Source organism: Otolemur garnettii, unplaced genomic scaffold, assembly GCF_000181295.1.
Source record: "Otolemur garnettii isolate 467f Iridium unplaced genomic scaffold, OtoGar3 scaffold00053, whole genome shotgun sequence".
NCBI classification, from domain to species: domain Eukaryota; kingdom Metazoa; phylum Chordata; class Mammalia; order Primates; family Galagidae; genus Otolemur; species Otolemur garnettii.
Window position 1 is genome coordinate 8,913,057 of NW_003852448.1, and position 4,861 is coordinate 8,917,917.

Below are 4,861 nucleotides of genomic sequence, written 5' to 3' on the forward strand. Positions count from 1 at the left end.
TAAGTTAGGTTTTAAAAACATTGTTAGATTTAAATTTGTTAATATTTACTTCAGATATTTTGCATTTATTTTTGTAAGTGACATGCATCTGTATTTTCTTTTCTTGTATCATCTTTGTCTGATTTGGGAGATGATGTTATTCCAGCTTATGACTTACCTTGGGTAGTTCCTTTGCCTATTTTCTGGACGAGACAATAATGAACTATTTCTTAAAGGTTTTGTAGCAATCATCTATAAAGCCATATTAGTTTTGTTCATTTTTTGAATGAAAATTTTCCATCACTTATTCAATTTATTTAAAAGATATATGTTTCATTTAAGTACATAATTTGATAAAATTATGTTGCACAATTTATTTCATAATTATTTATACACATTTCCCAATTACTGCTATAAATTTGTTTATATATTTTTCAATCTTTATAGTATTTATATACCATTTTTTTCCTATTCTTGTCTATTTGTGTGTTCTAACTTTTCTCTTGATCAGTTTTGCCAGAGCTTTGTCTAATTTATGAGTTGTTTCAAGGAACTGACTCTTGGGTTTGTTCTTCTTTGTTGCTTTCTTGATTTCTGTTTTATTATTTTTTTCCTTTTATCATCTTTATTTCCTTCCTCCTATTTGTAGTTTGTTGTTATTTTTCTATAATCTTATATTGAACAATCAGCTCATTTGTTTTTATTGCCTACAAACATGTCATTTTGAATAGTGCTTTACAGGAATCTTTCATATACGGTGTTTTGATGTGTTTACTTCTATGTTATCATTTTCAATGTGTTTTTTCCTTTAACCTATGAATGACTTGATAGTGTGTTTCCAGGCATATTTGGCATTTTTATATTATTTTCTTAGAGTTTCCTGATGTTACATTGTGGTATGAGAGTGATTCCTTAGAATATTGGGGAGGGGGGTGCTTCCTTTCTGTGTTAGTGCCTGCTCAGTTTTCACAGGTATTCTGCAAGTGCTTAAAAAGTATGTTTGTTGGATTTGTTGGTTGTAGTGGTCTCTCTCTCTTTCTCTCTCTCTCATGCTCTAGAGCAGTGATTTTCAACTGGCGTTCCATGAGAGGATCTAAGCTGTGCTTCTAAAAATTTTAAAGATCATTAATTAAGTTACTTTTGAAAGAAGTTCATAGCACAGTAAGTAAATTCCTTTTTTTAGTCTTTTTTTGATCAACATAAAATAACATGCCGTGGAAGTTTAACATTGGGTTCAAGTGTGCCGTGAAATAAAAAAGGTTGAAAAACATTGCTGTAGAGAGAGATTTTAACATAGCTATATGTATATATATTTTCTTTTTTATTTGACTATTTAATTTTTAAAACTTCCTTTAGACTCACTTATCTTTTCAACTACTTGATTTATCTCTGACAGAGGCATATAAAAATCTCTGAACAATTTTGGATTTATAATTTTTTACTGGTAATTTTGTCAATTTTTGCTTTAGAATTTTCAAAACTTAGTATAATTTTTACCTAGAAGAATTTTTTCTTTTATTATGATGTAAAATCCCTCTTTATTCCCAGTAAGGGGGTTTGTTTGTTTGCAGGTGGGAGGCTGGGAACTTAGAGCTGGGGGCAGGAGCTGGGGCTGAAGGATGAGGTCTGGGGCTGGTGGTTGGGAGGATTCCAGCAGAAAGGGAGGGAGCAGCAGGAGGGCAGGAGCAGCCTGAGAGCAGCAGGATCTGCTGCTGGATTTGGATGTCCATATGGGTGGGCAGTGGCTGGCAGGTTTTTGGTCCAGGTCACTGGGAGAAATGATGCCAATTGCTCTGGTGGCCACACTGTGAGGAGTTGTGTTGAGTTGCCTGTAGGTGTCCAAGGATGGTACCAACCAACCAAGTATGAGACTGTATCCAGGGAGAGAAGAGAAGACACAGACTGTCCCTGGAGGGTGCCTGTCCCTTCTCTCTCTCAATTGTTCATTTAGTGAGGTTCTGCTCTAATAAATGTCCTTCGGTTTTGTACATCTGAAAACGTCTTTAATTTCCCCTCACGCTTGAATATTAGTTTACCTGGGTTCAGAATTCAAAGTTGGAAGTGATTTTTTTTCAGCACACTGAAAAAATATTCTATAATGGTGTGTCAATAAAGACAACTTTATTATCAATTTCTCATCTCAGCAGAGCATAATCAATTTTTAAAATTTTGAAATGGCAAGGATATGTGTGCCAGGGCTTAATACTTTAAACTATACTTTTTGGCTACAACTTATTATTATTTTTTAATAACACACACACAGTAAAGGAAGAAACTGCATAATTTAAAAACAATGAGCAAATATGTATTTTGAACACCCCTCAGTAATTATGATTTAATCCAGGAATATTTATGTTTTTAAAAACCTATACATGTAACAGTGCACTAGTAGATTTGAGACTGTGGAAATTTGAGATGTGGTTAGAATTTTTTACTTCTGAGGAAAAAGAAATTCCCTGATAAAATACAGGTCTGTGAGATCTATTTTATTTTACTTTGTTTTGTTTATGTAAATAATTGTTCATAAATATACAACTTTTAAAACTAAGAATATTTTCCCGATTAAAAATAAAGCAGTTTTTAAAAAGGGATAATCCTGCAGGACAAAAAACAGGTGGGTAAGTGATAACTGATTTCACACTGAAGGTAAAAATAACAGCCGGAATAATAGTCTGTAGAGAAATCACCCAGAGGTGAGCAGACCTGTGGGAAACGAAGGGGTGGTTACTGGCCCGAGGGCGGCCGTCAGAGGACTGCCGGGCAGGTTCTGCCTGGAAGGCGGTTGCAGCATGCTGTATTACAACAATGAAACAGTGATAAGTAGACGGCAGCAGCAGGTGGGGGTATAGCTCAGGGGTAGAGCATTTGACTGCAGATCAAGAGGTCCCCGGTTCAAATCCGGGTGCCCCCTACCCTTTTTCCTTCAGGTAGTCGAGGGAACTTTTTTCCTGGTAACTCCTTCATTTTCTGTTTCCCCTTACTAAGGGAGTAACGTGGGCAAGAAGTAGAGGCTGCAACCTGGGGGAGAGAAGACAGCCACCTGAGCCACCTGGGCCCTGTTCACCCGGGGCGCTCGGGACCTGTGCGCGACACTCCGGGATACTGCGGTGTAGGCCTGAGGAGGACAGGTGGGTACTTTCATTTGATGGAGCAATACATACCTCCCCTCTTCCTCCTGCCTCCTCCTATCCAACAGGCCCTAGCTGATTCCCGCGGATGCATTTGAGGGCAGGCTCTACTTAGATGGTTCTAAAGCACATTTTGCTTAAACTTGCCCCATTGTCAAAGTCCCCTCTGGCGGGGGATTGGAGGCATAGAAGGCTGCCAGATCAGTAAGAGACTTGGTAGGAAAGGCGTCCTTGTGCCATGGAGACCCCAGGGTTTCAGGGGAAAAGTCAGTTATCTGTGACTTACCGTGTCAGAGCTCTGGGTATCATTACTAGGTGAAAAGGTGGTTTTTAGGTAACAGCAAAATCATTTGAATGTAGATCATGTGGTCTCTGATTCATAATCCATGTAGTCCATACCTGCTGTCATTTTTAAAAACATTAAGACACTGTGTTTTCTATTTCAGATTACTGTGAGGGTACACATGATTAAATTACATTATTTTCATTTATAAGGTAAAGTCCCAGTTGTGAGGAGTCCTTCACCCAGGAGGTGTACCATATACCCCTACATTGTACCCATTAGGTGGGAGCTTACCAAACCTTCTCCCCTTTGCTCTAACCTCCTCCTTGAATTTACTTATGTTTTTGTCTCCTGCACTCCTGTAGTTGTTAATCTGCTAGTTTCAGCTTAGTATTGAGTACATGGGATGCTTCCTTTTCCATTCCTGAGACACTTTAATAAGAAGAATGTTATTCAACTCCATCCAGCTAAATACAAAAGATGTAAAGTCTCCATCTTTTTTATGGCTAAATAGTATTCCATGGTATACATATACCACAGTTTATTAATCCATTCATGGGCATATGGGCACTTGAGTTGTTTCAACACTTTTGTGATTGTGAATTGACATGCTATAAACATTTGAGTGCTAATGTCCTTATGATAAAATGATTTTTTTTTTCTTGTGGGTGAATACCTAGTAATGGGATTGTGGAATCAAATGGAAGCTCTATTTTGAGTTCTTTGAGGATTCTCCATACTTCTTTTCAAACAGGCTGTATTAGTTCATAATCCCACCAACAGTGTATAAGTGTTTCCTTCTCTGCACACTCACACCAGCACCTGCAGTTTGGGGACTTTGTGATATGGGCTATTCTCGCGGTGGTTGGGTGATATTTCAAGGTGGTTTTGATTTGCATTTTTCTGATAGTTTAGAATGAACTTTTTTTTTTTTTTTTGCAGTTTTTGACCAGGACTGGGTTTGAACCCACCACCTCTGGCATATGGAACCAGCGCCCTACTCCTTTGAGCCACAGGCACCACCCAAGAATGAACATTTTTTATTCATGTGCTTGTTGGCCATTCATCTGTGTTCTTTGGGAAAGGTTCTGTTCAAATCTCTTGTCCAGTGATTAATGAGGTTGCTTGCTCTTTTCTTGTTGATTTGCTTCAGTTCTTTGTAGATTCTGGTTATTAGCCCTTTGGCCAATTTATAACATATGAATACCTTCTCCCATCCTGAAGGTTGTCTATTTGCTTTGTTTATTGTGTCCTTAGCTGTGCAGAAGCTTTTTAGTTTGATCAGGTCCCATTATTTATGTTTAGTGTTGCTGCAATTGCCAGTGGAGTCTTCTTCATAAAATCTTTCCCTAGGCTGATATCATCAAGAATATTTCCCACACTTTTTAAAATAGTTTTTATTGTTTCATGTCTTAGATTCAAATGTTTTATCCAGCATTTTTGTAAGCAGTGAGAAGTGCAGGTTCCAGTT

General features: G+C 37.7%; 1 non-coding gene across 1 annotated transcript; it reads left to right on the top strand.

The window, feature by feature from the left end:
* The first annotated feature begins 2,818 nt into the window (after nt 1-2,818).
* Nucleotides 2,819-2,890, top strand: TRNAC-GCA. Its single transcript has one exon. It is a non-coding gene; the product is annotated as a tRNA-Cys (tRNA).
* Nucleotides 2,891-4,861: the final 1,971 nt, after the last annotated feature.